Source organism: Paroedura picta, chromosome 1 (genome assembly GCF_049243985.1).
Source record: "Paroedura picta isolate Pp20150507F chromosome 1, Ppicta_v3.0, whole genome shotgun sequence".
Classification (NCBI taxonomy): Eukaryota; Metazoa; Chordata; class Lepidosauria; order Squamata; family Gekkonidae; genus Paroedura; species Paroedura picta.
In genome coordinates this window covers 1,747,581-1,763,092 of record NC_135369.1, presented here as the reverse complement: position 1 = coordinate 1,763,092, position 15,512 = coordinate 1,747,581, and the positions used below count along the sequence as shown (strand labels likewise).

At 54.9% G+C, this 15,512-nt stretch overlaps 1 protein-coding gene across 1 annotated transcript in view; it reads left to right on the top strand.

Annotated features, from left to right (window-relative positions):
- Nucleotides 1–14,396: 14,396 nt before the first annotated feature.
- The window catches only part of SV2A (synaptic vesicle glycoprotein 2A), a 47,108-nt gene continuing 45,992 nt past the window's right edge, over nucleotides 14,397–15,512 (top strand). Inside the window, 1 exon segment of the mRNA XM_077319240.1 lies at nucleotides 14,397–14,605. The gene's annotated coding sequence lies outside the window, so the exon portion shown is untranslated.

Below are 15,512 nucleotides of genomic sequence, written 5' to 3'. Positions count from 1 at the left end.
GATGGGAAGGGCCTCTCTGTGCCTGAGACCTGGAGAGCAGCCTGTCTGAGTAGGCAGTCCTGACCTGGGCGAAGTGAGGGCCGGATTCAGTAGAAGGCAGCTTCATCTTGCATCCTGCAAGCTCTGTGGGGAAGAGTCTTGTGCTTGGCTCCTTTCTGGAGGCCAGTGAAGCGAGCGTCGCAAGGGAATGACTCCAAAGCGGCCGTGGGGACTGTAATGGGCCCAGTGCAAGTTCCCAACCCCTCCCTCCCCTGGGTGGCTGCAGGGCCTGAGGAGAACTGCCAGAAATGACACAAGTTCCAGGATCTTCTTGCACTTCAAGTGAATCTCACCTGTTTAAACAGAAGAGGACAGTTTCTTTACATGGGAAAAAGCGTTTTAAAAAAACAGCTGTGAATTTTCAGACAGTATGGAAGGAAAACAACAAAACTGGCTAGAACTGCGTACCGCCTAACTTCAAAAGTGATTGCAAACAGCTGAAGCTTTCTCCATTCCAAGGTAGGCTCTTAAAAATGTGCTTAAGGAAGGCAGGAGGGGAGAAAACGTCTCAGCTACAAAACAAGGTGCTCTGGACTGTTCCTTAAGACACGGAGGCCAAGTTGGCAGTAGTGCCTTCCCTTTGAGAAAAAGCCAGCTGACCCTCTACAACATGGCTGGTTGTGTCTGTTCATGAGAGATGGAAAGAGCCAGATTCAGGAGCCCTCTGAAGAGGAACGCCATTTGTGGAGGGGGGACTCTTGGGGGTCGCTGCTCACTTCAGAAGGGGAGCCCATCTGTCCTTGCATCTCAGCGAGGGGGTGGGATTTCAAATGCCAAACGCTATTGTCATTCACCTGCTAGTATTTGGAATCTGAAATCACCCCACTCTCCAAGAAAAGCAATTTCTGAACCTCTATCCATTATTTTTGACAATTCCTGGTGAACACGTGGAGTGCCGGACGATTGGAGGCTGGAAAATGTTGTCCTCATCTTCAAGAAGGGCGGAAAGGAGGATCCGGGTAACGACTGACCTGTTGGTTTGATGTCTATAGCTGGCTAAACTTTTGAACAAATCAAACAGTTGGTCCTTCAGTTGAGTAGACAAGTGGTCCCCAACCTTTTTCAGACCGGGGACCAGTCCGCAGGGGAGGTGCTGGCATGTTGGCGGGCACAAATGCGCAGGCATGGAGCTGCTGCACCTGCGCATTTGCGCCTGCGCCTCCCCACAGCACAAGATGTAAATTCTGGAATGAAAAGCACCTTCTGGGCCTGGAATTGGGGTCACCGTGGGCTAGATGACTCTTGGATTGTAGGAATGAGGACAGATGGACTCGCATTCTAACTGAATCCAAGGAAGTGAGCCGTGGCCCTCGAAAGCCCCTTCCCTGGCTCAGATTTTTTGTCTGGGAGGTGCTGCTGGCCTGTGGCTCTTTTCTCCTGACTCACTACAGGCGTGTGGCTCTCTGCCTCCTATCTACCCAGACCATGGCATACAGAGATAAATCCACAGCAGCTTCCCCTCTGTTTTCTCACGATCCTGCTCACTGGAGCTCTAATTGGGAAACTTCCCTAAACTTCACTCTTACCTTGAACCCCCCAAGGAGAATATGGGATTCTCACCCTTTCCAGGAGCCAGTAGGCTACTGCTGCCCATAATGGGCGACTCCGGTCATCTTAGCAGCACCTGGACAGGGAGGGACGGGGGCAGGGACAAGCTGCTCTTGATGGACAGCTCCCCCACCTCCAGGAAGGGGGGCTCCACTGTTGCTGCTCTCCTGGCCGCAATTTCTGTTCTTCCAAATCACTGGTTTTCATTACTCAGTTTGTACCCCACCCTTCTCTCCAAGGGGTCCCAAAGTGGCTGACATAGCTCCTTTGCCATTTCATCCACACAACAGCCTTGCGGGGTAGATTGAGATACAGCGTTTGTCTGTCTGGAGCAGTGGAAAAGAGCGAGATCAGCATGGTGGGACAAGAGGCAGAACTGAACTGAGAAACCACAGGGAAAAAAAACCTATTTATATAAAATCCTGAGCCATGGATCTTCATGCCATGGGTCAGTTTCAGTGGTGTGAAAGAACCCTTGCCTAATTTTATGGTTGGGGGTCACCACGACAGGAGGATCAGTATTAAAGGGTCCCAGCATCAGGAAGGTGGAGAACCCACTTTAAAGAGTGTCGTGCAGCATAAATGGCTCGCTTGCGTGGAATAGACATAAAACCGACCAGCCTAGCTGCTGAAATCTGCTCACCCGAGGCACAGAGCTTGCTGTTTCCAACCACTCCAGGTGGTGCAAGTCGGTTGTTCCTCTCTCCTACCCTGCAAAACAGGATGTCTCCCCGGTTGACGTGCGTGGCGCAGAGCACACCAGGGGGAAGGCCCAAATGGGGAGAGTGAGCTTGTCCAAAGCCATGGCTTCCGGCAGACGACGCTTCAGCAGTCAGTGATTCGTGGTTTAGCAGTAAAGAAGAAAGGAAAACTTTGGAGGGCAGAAGCAGCTCTTGAGGTCAAATCTCTGGGAACGAAAACTGCGCTCCCAGCTCAATAAAATCAGAGTCCAGGGGCACCTTTAAGACCCACAAAGATTTATTCAAGGCGTGAGCTTTCAAGTGCCAGTTGGACGAAGAGTGCTTGCACTCGAAAGCTCACGCCTTGAATAAATCTCTGTTGGTCGTAAAGGTGTTCCTGGACACTCTGATTTCATTGTGCTCCTTCAGACCAACAGGGCTACTCATTTGAATCTTTGTCCTCCCAGCTGTCCATCTCAAAGGAGCCCTTCTTAGGCAGCCAGATCCAAACGGTGCAACCTCCTGATTCTGTCACCTTCCTAGAGTCCCCTGGTGGGTCTCGTGTAGGGGGGAGAGGACCTGCAGCCTGTGAAGGTGTGGGCTGAGGCTCCCAAACCCCACTGCCATGGGGCAGTCCTTCCGTTTGAGTTGCCTCCGAGGCTGGGATGGGAATAAATGGAGGAGTTGGGGCTTCCTGAGCATCTTGGGGAAGGGCAGCAGGAAAACGTAATAAGCAAACGGACTGCAATGAGGAGCGGGGCCCTCGGAACAAGGGAGCCGGCCCGTCAAGTTATAACCAGTCCATGTTGGAGAGCCAGTTTGGTGTAGTGGTTAAGAGTGCGGACTTCTAATCTGGCATGCCAGGTTCGATTCCCCGCTCCCCCACATGCAGCCAGCTGGGTGACCTTCGGCTCGCCACGGCACTGATAAAACTGTTCTGACCGAGCAGGAATATCAGGGCTCTCTCAGCCTCACCCACCCCATAGGGTGTCTGTTGTGGGGAGAGGAATGGGAAGGTGATTGTAAGCCGCTTTGAGCCTCCTTCGGGTAGGGAAAAGCGGCATATAAGAACCAACTCTTCTTCTTCTTCTTCTTCTGGGACATCGACCCTGGGCAACCAAGGAAACCCCTTCCACACACACAAGGATGCATGGAAAGGAAGCCAGGGGAAGAAGGAATTTTCTCCCTTTACCGGAATAGGAACGGGGGGCATGCAATGAAAAGAAGGGGCAGGAGGCTTTGAACAGGACTTCAGCCAAAGTCACCAACCGGAGGGGTTCCCTGCCGCAGGGAGTGGGGGCACAGGCAGCTTCACGAGGAGCTGGAGAAACATCCAGAACAGCCACCTGGCCGAGAGGGAACCACATCAGGCTGTGAGTTCCGCATCCTAATCTGACTGGGGCAGGGATGCTCTACCAGATCCAATGGGATGATATTAATTCAAAAGAAATTCCGTCTAAACCTCCGGAAGAAGTTCCTGACAGTCAGAGCGGTTCCTCAGTGGAACAGGCTTCCTCGGGAGGTGGTGGGTCCTCCATCTTTGGAGATTTTTAAACAGAGGCTGGAGAGCCATCTGACGGAGAGGCTGATTCTGTGACGGTTCAAGGGGGTCAGGTTACCCTGTCAGCAATAAGGTTGTGGGTGTCCTGCATATTGCAGGGGGTTGGACTAGATGACCCAGGAGGACCCTTCCAACTCTATGATTCTATCTTCTTGGGGCTTCTGGTGGACCTCCTGCTGGCACCTGGGCTTGGGGCTTCTGTATGGCAGAGTTGACCCATTGGCCTGATCCAACATGGCTTCTCTTACGTTCTCATGTCTGGGGCAGGGATGCTCTGCCTTCTTGGTGCTTGGGGTGTGGCCCTGCTGGTGGACCTGCTAATGGCCTTGGGTTTGGGCCACTGTATAGGCCAAACGCTGGACTCCATAGGCTTGACCAAAGGTGGCTCCTCTTATGTTCTAATGCTGGGCCTAGAATCATGGTGCGCTTGGTTGGCTGGCTCTCCTGGAAAGATGATTCTTAAAGCTTTCTCTTTTTTGACTGGATCATTCCCGGAGAGGGTCAGGGTTCTGGGTCTCATGGGCTGGTACCACCAGTGACTGGGCTTTAATGTGGGTCAGGACAGGACCCTTTCTTGACCTGGATGCTTCCTGGGTGGGTGGCCCTGGTTTCATTCTTGGACTAGCCTTGCTGTCGATGGTTGTGTAACAGGGAGATGGGAGTGGTGCGAAGCACAGCCCTAACCCTCTGCAGGGGTGGCCAAACTGTGGCTCTCCAGATGTCCATGGACTACGATTCCCATGAGCCCTTGCCAGTGTGCTCCTAGGAATTGTAGCCCATGGACATCTGGAGAGACACAGCTCAGCCACCCCTGCAGTGTAGGGTTTTCAAGGCAAGAGATGCTCAGAGGGGGCTTGCTGGGGGCGGCCCCTGCTTAGCAATTCTTAGTGGTTTCCCATCCAAATACTGCTCGGGCCTGGCCCTGCTTAGCTGACAAGCTCTGATGAGACTCAGGACTGGGCTTGCCTGGCCCACTGAGGCCGCTGGAGAGGGCCCCTCGTGACTAGACTGGGCAAAGAGGGAAAGGCAACGAAGGCCCTCTTTCGGGACCATTGGAAAGGCTCTACATCAGGGGTAGTCAACCTGTGGTCCTCCAGATGTCCATGGACTACCATTCCCATGAGCCCCTGCCAGCATTCGCTGGCAGGGGCTCGTGGGAATTGTAGTCCATGAACATCTGGAGGACCACAGGTTGACTATCCCTGCAACAGCATGCGGAAAAAACAACACCGCATCTTTCATTGTTCACAAGCTCCGTGCCGAACACCTTCAGTGTGAGCATGGGGGGGGGGGTATGACTGATAATTAAGCCAGCATTTTTTCAAAGTCATGATGGAAAAGATAACACCTCCTGTGAGACACAAATCTTGGGTTCTGCTCTTGGCCTGTCGCTTGTGAAGCCAGCCTGGTGCCATGGGTAAAAGCAAGGGCCTGTGATCCAGAGAACTGGGCTTGAGTTCTCTGGATCACTCCCCCTCCCCCCCCCCCCCGCAGCTGGCTAGCTGACCTTGGGCTGGTCACAATTCTCCCAGAGCTCCCTCTGCCCAACCCCCCTGTGGGGAGAGGAAAGGAAGTCAGAAGGAAGCCATTTGGAGGCTCCTTCGAGTAGTAGAAAGCTGGGTGCAACAAACCGGCTCTTCTTCCGAAAGACTTCCGTGCAAACTCTTTTATGGAGAAGGGAGTTCCTCCAGACAGCCAACAATTGCACAGTGGCCCAGTCCTTCCACTGACGCCCCCTCATGACTGACTGCCTCTGCACATGGAGGCTCCCTTTAGTCACCATAACTAGCAGCGACTGATAAACTTATCCTCCATGACTCTCTTGTATAGGATAGAGCAGGGGTAGTCCAACTGCGGCCCTCCAGATGTCCATGGACTACCATTCCCAGAAGCCCCTGCCAGCATTCGCTGGCAGGGACTTCTGGGAATTGTAGTCCATGGACATCTGGAGGGCCACAGTTTGACTACCCCTGGGATAGAGTGTCAACAGAGCTCATATGTGGGCCTGGCTGTCTCCAGCTGAAAGGATTCCGGGTGCTACACCTGGGCATGTTCGCAAAATTTTAGAACAAATCATCAAGCTGCCGGAGTAGATGGATGTAATTACTAAGCGTCAGCATGGCTTTCTCAAGAACAAGTCATGTCAGACTAACTTGGGTAGCCGAGTTGGTCTGAAGCGGCACAACGAAATCAGAGTCCAGGAGCACCTTTAAGACCAACAAAGATTTATTCAGGGCGTGAGCTTTCGAGTGCAAGTCTAAGGAAGACTATGAATTCCCTTCACGACAGTGGGGATATATAGCAGAAATTAATTCTGTGGCACAGCCTACCGATTAACAGAATTGATTTTTGCTATATATTCCCTGTCATGTAAGGAGATCGTAGTCTGACCAAGAGTGCTTGCCCTCGAAAGCTCCCGCCTTGAATAAATCTTTGTTGGTCTTAATGGTGCCACTGGACACCGATTTTATTGTCAAACTTACGGTCTTTTTTTGAGAGAGTTTCTACCTTGCTGGATCAGGGGAATACTGTGGACATTGTTTACCTTGATTTCAGTAAGGCTTTTGATAAGGTTCCACAGGATATTCTTATTAACAAGTTGGTAAAATGCAGAATGGATCCTATTACTGTTAGGTGAATCAAAAACTGGTTGACAGATTGCCCCAAAGGGTGCGTGAAAATGGTTGGTCATCTTGGAGAGGAGTGACAGGCAGAGTGCCTCGGATTTGTCCTGGGCTCTGCGTTGATCAACATATTGATAAATGATTTCGGGAGCCTGGTCTGTTTAGCCTGGAGAGGAGACGACTGAGAGGGGACCTGATCACCATCTTCACGTATTTAAAAGGGTGCCATGTGGAGGATGGAGCAAAGTTGTTCTCTGAGTTGACAAACTGGAGTGTGTCCAGAGGAGGGCTACAAATGGGTGAGGGGTTTGGAGAACAAGTTGCATGAGGAAAGGTTGAGGGAGCTTGATCTGTTTAGCTTGCAGTGAGTTCCTACTAGATGGCCTGCATGGCCCCTTCCCACTCTAGGATTCCTGGAGTCTAGTTCAGCCGTGGAAGGGGCTGCCTAAGGAGGTGGGGAGCTCCCCCTCACTGGCCGTCTTCAAGCAGCGGCTGGACAGATCCTTCTCCTGGATGCTTGAGGCTGATCCTGCACTGAGCAGGGGGTGGGACTAGATGGCCTGCATGGCCCCTTCCCACTCTAGGATTCTAGGAGTCTAGTTCAGCAGTGGAAGGAGCTGCCTAAGGAGGTGGGGAGCTCCCCCTCACTGGCCGTCTTCAAGCAGCGGCTGGACAGGCCCTTCTCCTGGATGCTTCAGGCTGATCCTGCACTGAGCACGGGGTGGGACTAGATGGCCTCCGTGGACCCTTCCCACTCTAGGATTCTAGGAGTCTAGTTCAGCAGGGGAAGGGGCTGCCTAAGGGGGTGGGGAGCTCCCCATCACTGGCCGTCTTCAAGCAGCGGCTGGACAGGCCCTTCTCCTGGATGCTTCAGGCTGATCCTGCACTGAGCAGGGGGTGGGACTGGATGGCCTGCATGGCCCCTTCCCACTCTGGGATTCTAGGAGTCTAGATCAGCAGTGGAAGGGGCTGCCTAAGGAGGTGGGGAGCTCCCACTCACTGGCCGTCTTCAAGCAGCAGCTGGACAGATCCTTCTCCTGGATGTTGGAGGCTGACCCTCCACTGAGCAGGGGGTGGGACTAGATGGCCTGCATGGCCCCTTCCCACTCTAGGATTCTAGGAGTCTAGTTCAGCAGTGGAAGGGGCTGCCTAAGGAGGTGGGGAGCTCCCCATCACTGGCCGTCTTCAAGCAGCGACTGAACAGATCCTTCTCCTGGATGCTGGAGGCTGATCCTGCACTGAGCAGGGGGTGGGACTAGATGGCCTGCATGGCCCCTTCCCACTCTAGGATTCTAGGAGTCTAGTTCAGCAGTGGAAGGGGCTGCCTAAGGAGGTGGGGAGCTCCCCCTCACTGGCCGTCTTCAAGCAGCGGCTGGACAGATCCTTCTCCTGGATGCTGGAGGCGGATCCTGCACTGAGCAGGGGGTGGGACTAGATGGCCTGCATGGCCCCTTCCCACTCTAGGATTCTAGGAGTCTAGTTCAGCAGTGGAAGGGGCTGCCTAAGGAGGTGGGGAGCTCCCCATCACTGGCCGTCTTCAAGCAGCGGCTGAACAGATCCTTCTCCTGGATGCTGGAGGCTGATCCTGCACTGAGCAGGGGGTGGGACTAGATGGCCTGCATGGCCCCTTCCCACTCTAGGATTCTAGGAGTCTAGTTCAGCAGTGGAAGGGGCTGCCTAAGGAGGTGGGGAGCTTCCCATCACTGGCCGTCTTCAAGCAGCGGCTGAACAGATCCTTCTCCTGGATGCTGGAGGCTGATCCTGCACTGAGCAGGGGGTGGGACTAGATGGCCTGCATGGCCCCTTCCCACTCTAGGATTCTAGAAGTCTAGTTCAGCAGTGGAAGGGGCTGCCTAAGGAGGTGGGGAGCTCCCCCTCACTGGCCGTCTTCAAGCAGCGGCTGGACAGATCCTTCTCCTGGATGCTTAAGGCTGATCCTGCACTGAGCAGGGGGTGGGACTAGACGGCCTGAATGGCCCCTTCCCACTCTAGGATTCTATGGGTCTAGTTCAGCCGTGGAATGGGCTGCCTAAGGAGGTGGGGAGCTCCCCCTCACTGGCCGTCTTCAAGCAGCGGCTGAACAGATCCTTCTCCTGGATGCTGGAGGCTGATCCTGCACTGAGCAGGGGGTGGGACTAGATGGCCTGCATGGCCCCTTCCCTCTCTAGGATTCTAGGAGTCTAGTTCAGCCGTGGAAGGGGCTGCCTAAGGAGGTGGGGAGCTCCCCCTCACTGGCCGTCTTCAAGCAGCGGCTGGACAGATCCTTCTCCTGGATGCTGGAGGCTGATCCTGCACTGAGCAGGGGGTGGGACTAGATGGCCTGCATGGCCCCTTCCCACTCTAGGATTCTATGGGTCTAGTTCAGCCGTGGAATGGGCTGCCTAAGGAGGTGGGGAGCTCCCCCACACTGGCCGTCTTCAAGCAGCGGCTGGACATATCCTTCTCCTGGATGCTTGAGGCTGATCCTGCCCTGAGTAGGGGGTGGGACTAGGTGGCCTCTATGGCCCCTTCCCACTCTGGGATTCTAGGAGTCTGGTTCAGCAGTGGAAGGGGCTGCCTGAGGAGGTGGGGAGCTCCCCCTCACAGGCCGTCTTCAAGCAGCGGCTGGACAGATCCTTCTCTTGGATGTTTGAGGCTGATCCTGCACTGAGCAGGGGGTGGGAGTAGATGGCCTGCATGGCCCCTTCCCACTCTAGGATTCTGTGATTCTAGTTCAGCAGTGGAAGGGGCTGCCTCCGGAGGTGGGGAGCTCCCTCTCACTGGCCGTCTTCAAGCAGTGGCTGGACAGATCCTTCTCCTGGATGCTGGAGGCTGATCATGCACTGAGCAGGGGGTGGGACTAGATGGCCTGGATGGCCCCTTCCCACTCTAGGATTCCAGGAGTCTATTAAACAAACCAACAAATGAGGTGGTACAAACTTTATTTTGGGACTCATTTTGGGACTTTGTTGATTTAATTATTTCATGAATGTGAACAAATTAGGAACAAGCAACCAACTTCAGCCTCCTCCTGAGTGTGGCTGTTGAGGGGAGGCTGGTTTGGAAGTCACTGATCTGGAGGTTCACCATCAGCCAGAAATGACTTGACTGGCCTTAACGTTCCCTATGGGATCCCATGGGAAACCCTTGAACCAGGGATGGACTTCCTGCCTTCAGTGGTGTGGAGAAAGATGCTGCTAAGAGCTGGGAGGGAGGGTGGGAGGGAGGGTGGGTGGGTGGGTGGGAGGAAGGAAAAGGAAGGAAGGAGGGAGGGAAGGAAGGAAGGAAGGAAGGAAGGAAGGAAGGAAGGAAGGAAGGAAGGAAGGAAGGAAGGAAGGAAGGAAGGAAGGAAGGAAGGAAGGAGGGATTTGGGTGTGTAGGGAGGGAGGGAGGAAGGAAGGAAGGAAGGAAGGAGGGAGATGGGTGTGTAGGGAGGGAGGGAGGAAGGAAGGAAGGAAGGAAGGAAGGAAGGAAGGAAGGAAGGAAGGAAGGAAGGAAGGAAGGAAGGAGATGGGTGTGTAGGGAGGGAGGGAGGGAGGAAGGAAGGAAGGAAGGAGGGAGATGGGTGTGTAGGGAGGGAGGGGGAAGGAAGGAAGGAGTGAAGGGAGGGAGGGAGGGTGGGGGAAGGAAGGAGGGGAGGGAGGGAAAGGGAAGGAAGGATCTCATCATGCCATATTCGGCTCTGCTCCCCGCCATCTTTTTTGTGAATCCAAGGAGGATCTCCCCGCTATCCTCACATTCTGCATTTCTTTCTGGGAACCTGTAAACATGCATCTCTTGCGACAGCAGGCTGCAGAGCGTCACACATTGAGGGCTGTAAAATTAAAGTGAAGTGTACCACAAATGGGTGTAAATTGCAGCCTCTAATTGTGCTGTCGGCAGCTCCTTCCTGGAGGTTTTGTTGTGTGCTATTTAGAGGCCCTGAAACACGAGAGCCCCACGCAGAGCCGCTGATGGGTCTGAGCAGTTTGCCTTCACTGAGCGAGACAAATCAGTAGGAGCAAGATCAGCAGATCCGGAAAATTTCAGCACAAACTAACAGTCTTGGTTGCAGGGATTAGGTGTGTGTGTGGGGGGGGGGAGTGGGGAAAGTCAGACTGGGTGGGCAGATCTATACCCGTGGTTTAAAGCTAAGCCAAAAATTTGGACTTCTCTCACCGGTAGGGATTTATCTCCTGCTTTTATCCATGGATGCTGGTGTCATTCTGGGCTCCAGGTTGCCGTCACCTCTAGACTAGACTTCTGCATCTCGCTCTATGCAGGGCTCCCTTGAGGCTGGTCTGGAAACTCCAGCTGGTCCAAAATAAGGCTGACAGAAGTTGTTTGCGCAAACAGCTGGAGGCTGTAGAAGAAGAAGAGTTGGTTCTTAGATGCCGCTTTTCTTTACCCGAAGGAGTCTCAAAGTGGCTTCCAGTCACCTTCCCTTCCTCTCCCAACAGACACCCTGTGGGGTGGGTGAGGCTGAGAAAGCCCTGATATCAGTGCTCAGTCAGAACAGCTTTATCAGTGCTGTGGTGAGCCCAAGGTCACCCAGCTGGCTGCATGTGGAGGAGCACAGAATCGAACCCCATGCGCCAGATTAGAAGTCTGCACTCCTAACCACTACATCAAATGGTAAAGTATAGTATGATGTAGATTTTGCTGTGGGGCGGGTTCTGCTATGGACTCTTGCACAATTTTATAGAATCATAGAATCGAAGAATCACAGAATCCTAGAGTTGGCAGGGGCCATACAGGCCATCTAGTCCAACCCCCTGCTCAACGCAGGGTCAGCCCAAAGCATCCTAAAGCATCCAAGAAAAGTGTGCATCCAACCTTTGCTTGAAGACTGCCAGTGAGGGGGAGCTCACCACCTCCTTTGGCAGCCTATTCCATTGCTGAACTACTCTGACCGTGAAAATTTTTTTCCTGATATCTAGCCTATATCGTTGTACTTGAAGTTTAAACCCATTACTGCGCGTCCTCTCCTCTGCAGCCAATAGGAACAGCATCTTGCCCTCCTCCAAGTGACAACCATTCAAATACTTAAAGAGGGCTATCATGTCCCCTCTCAACCTCCTTTTCTCCAGGCTGAACATTCCCAAGTCCCTCAACCTATCTTCATAGGGCTTGGTCCCTTGGCCCCAGATCATCCTCGTCGCTCTCCTCTGTACCCATTTCAATTTTATTGAAGTGAGGCCTCCAGAACTGCACACAGTACTCCAGGTGTCGTCTGACCAGTGCCGTATACAATGGGACTATGACATCTTGTGATTTTGATGTGATGCCCCTGTTGACACAGCCCAAAATGGCATTTGCCTTTTTTACCGCTGCATCACACTGCCTGCTCATGTTTAGTTTACAATCCACAAGTACCCCAAGGTCTCGTTCACACACAGTGTTACCTAGAAGCGTATCCCCCAACCAGTAGGCATGGTTTTCATTTTTCTGACCCAGATGCAGAACTTTAAAAGGTAAAGGTATCCCCTGTGCAAGCACCGAGTCATGTCTGACCCTTGGGGTGATGCCCCCCAGCGTTTTCAAGGCAGACTCAATATGGGGTGGTTTGCCAGTGCCTTCCCCAGTCATTACCGTTTACCCCCCAGCAAGCTGGGTACTCATTTCACCGACCTCGGAAGGATGGAAGGCTGAGTCAACCTTGAGCCGGCTGCTGGGATTGAACTCCCAGCCTCATGGGGAAAGCTTTCAGACGGCTGCCTTACCACTCTGCGCCACAAGAGGCTCATGATGCAGAACTTTACACTTATCCTTATTAAATTGCATCTTGTTCTCATTTGCCCATTTTTCCATTGTGTTCAGATCTCATTGAACTCTGTCTCTATCTTCCGGAGTATTTGCCAGTCCTCCCAATTTGGTGTCATCTGCAAACTTGATGAGTAGTCCCTCCACCTCCTTATCTAGATCATTAATAAATATGTTAAAAAGTACCGGGCCAAGCACCGAGCCCTGAGGTACCCGGCAACTCACCTCCCTCCAGTCTGATGAAACACCATTGACAACAACTCTTTGAGTGCAGTTCTCTAACCAATGCCCTATCCACCTGACTATCTGAAAATCCAGATTGCAGTCCTTCAATTTATCCATCAGAACATCATGGGGAACCTTGTCAAAAGCTTTACTAAAATCCAAGTAAATGACATCAACCGAATTTCCCCGATCCAGCAAACCTGTTACTTGGTCAAAAAAGGAAACCAGGTTGGTCTGGCAGGACCTGTTGGAGACAAATCCATGCTGACTTCCTTGGATCACCAAATTGTCCTCCAGATGTTTGCAGATCGCTCCCTTTAATATCTGCTCCATTATCTTCCCCACAACAGCGGTCAGACTCACTGGTCTGTAGTTTCCCGGGTCATCCTTCCTCCCTTTTTTGAAGATCGGAATAACGTTTGCTCTCTTCCAGTCCTCCAGGACATCTCCAGTCCTTAAAGAGGTCCCGAAGATGATGGACAAGGGCTGTGCAAGTTCTCTGGAAAGTTCTTTGAGCACTCTCGGGTGCATTTCATCTGGCCCAGGGGATTTGAACTCATCCTGTGCAGCTAAATGCCTCTGTATGTATCATTGAGCAGGGGGTTTGGCTAGATGGCCGGGAGAGCCCCTTCCCACTCTATGTTTCCATCACTTATTCTTGGCTCCAGTTCGGGTGTTTAGACACCTGGTTGGTTCTACAAACCTATTTCTAGCCCTTTGTGTACTGGACATCCTATCCTGTTGCTTGTTTTGAGTTGCTCTGGGCAATTAGTTTTGTGTCCATGAATAATGTAAGTAAACAAAAAATGAATCAAAGTATGTATATTCACATAATAAGCCAATCAAAGCATCTAAGCAGACAGAAGAACCCCTTAAACCAGGAAGGAGGTCAATGGCAGTCATTGGGGTAGGCCAAGCAGAGCCATTTTCCCGCACTGGGGGAAGACAACTGCAGAGGGAGATGTTTAAAATTGTTATTATTTATTAGGTTCCTATACCGCCTTTCCCAAGAGCCTCTTGTGGCGCAGAGTGGTAAGGCAGGCGTCTGAAAGCTTTGCCCATGAGGCTGGGAGTTCAATCCCAGCAGCCGGCTCAAGGTTGACTCAGCCTTCCATCCGGGTAATGACTGGGGAAGGCACTGGCAAACCACCCCGTATTGAGTCTGCCATGAAAACGCCAGAGGGCGTCACCCCAAGGGTCAGACATGACCCGGTGCTTGCACAGGGGATACCTTTACCTTTACCTTTTACCGCCCTTCCCACTTTTTCGAGAGGTTCACAACTGTCAGAATGCAAGAGCATACTTGGTGGAAATTAAAAGTGGTATGTGAAACAGGATTTGAGAAGGTATGTGTTCTGTCAGTAATCCTTACAACACTCCTGCAAGGGAGGCTCGTGCTGTTCTCACTCTGTGTGCATGTAGGACTGAGGCTGAGACAGGGTGGTTTGCCAAAGGCCTCCTTGGGAGACGGATTGCAGTCTGGGACGTTCTGGGCCTCACTGCTCACTCTCTTAAGCTGATTTTGCGTGAGTGTGTGTGTGTGTGTGTGTATTCCCCCACATTTTAGGGGGAGCTTGCACATGACAAGAAGCTCCTTGGAGAGGGATTAAGGTCGCTATCCTCCAGGTGGGGCCCAGAGGTCTCCCAGAATCACCACTGGTGTCCAGAGGTCAGTCCTGGTGAGAAAAGATGGCTGCGATGGAGGTGGGTCATTGGGTGGGTCCTTCCCCCAGGCCTCTGCAGGATGCGCCCCTAAATCCCGAGAGGCCTTCATCTGATGCTGAAGCCCCCCCATAGCCGTGGCCGCTGGGGGTGGGGGCAACATGCCCTCCCTCCCTTTCCGCCCGGTCCTTTATGTGAGGGGCTCGATGGGCCAGGGAAGCTGCCCTGCAGGCGCCCCCTCCCCCCCTCCCCCCCCTGGCAGCGGGCAGCGTCTGCACATTGGCCGTCCTTGCAGTGCCACGCGTGCCTCGGCGGGCAGGGCTGAGGCGGGAGCCCGGTGGGAGAAGGCGGCTCGGCTGGGCTTGGCCGCTAACGCGCGCGCTCTCTCTCTGCCTCTTTTGCTGGCTGGCTGGTCCCCTGCATCCCCCTCCCTCCCTCCCTGCCTCCCTCGCTCCCTCCTCCCTGCCTGCCTCCCTCCTGCCTCCCTCTCGAGCATCCCTGCGCGGCCAGATGCGCGCCGGAGCGCCGGGGACCACCGCGGGGAGGTAAGGCGGAGGAAAGGGGGGGGCTGCAGCCGCCCCCCCATCGGGGCCCTCTTGTCCGCGGAGGGGGGGCCCTGCCTGCTTTGCGGGGCTCGGCGGCGCCGCTGCTTCGGGGGTCGGTGCGCGGGGGGGGGGGGGAGGCGGCGGGCGCCTGTGGTCTGGCCCTGGGGAGCCGTGGCGGGCGTGGCAGGGGGCGCGGGGGTGGGGTGGGGGTGACCTTGGGCTGCTCCGGGGCGCCGCTGGGGGAGAGGGGGCTTCGAGGGCGCAGGGAGGGAGGGGGCGCCCCGCTGGCTCTCCCGGGCCCTGACGCGACCCCCCCCCAAAGGCCCCGTCCGGCCCCGCTGCAGATGGCGGGCGGGGATGCGGGGAGGGGTCGCCCCAAGGAAGGCGCCCGGGAGGATGCGGGCGGCGGCGTCCCGCAGGCGCTTACTGGGGACGGAGCCCCTCCCCGCCGATGCCCGCGGGCGCCTGCCGGGGCGGCCCTGGGGGTCCCGCTGCCTTCCGCGGCCGAAGGTCGTTGGGCTCGCAGAGGGAGGGGGGCTCTGGCGGGGGGGGGCAGGCGCGCGGGTCCCCCGTGTCCCTCGGCCTGGGGGGAGGGGGGCTGTCTTGGGCCCCCGGGCCCTGCAAGCCGGAGCGGAGCGTCCCTTGGCCCGGGCAGCGCGGGAGGGGGGGGGGCGGTGACCTTGTCGCGCAGGAGCCCGTCGACGGCTCCGGGGTCTGCCTCGCAGGGAGGGCGGGAGAGGGACGGACCCGGGAAGGGGGGGGAGGCCTCCCGGAGGGGCTCCCGAGCCCCGCAGGACCCGCTTGGCACCTGCCCGGACCGCCCCGGGGGCCCGGCGAAGAGGGCGCAGGCTGGGGGTCCCGCCCAGGGCCCCCCTCAGCGGCTGCCGGGAGCCCGAAGGTCGCTCAG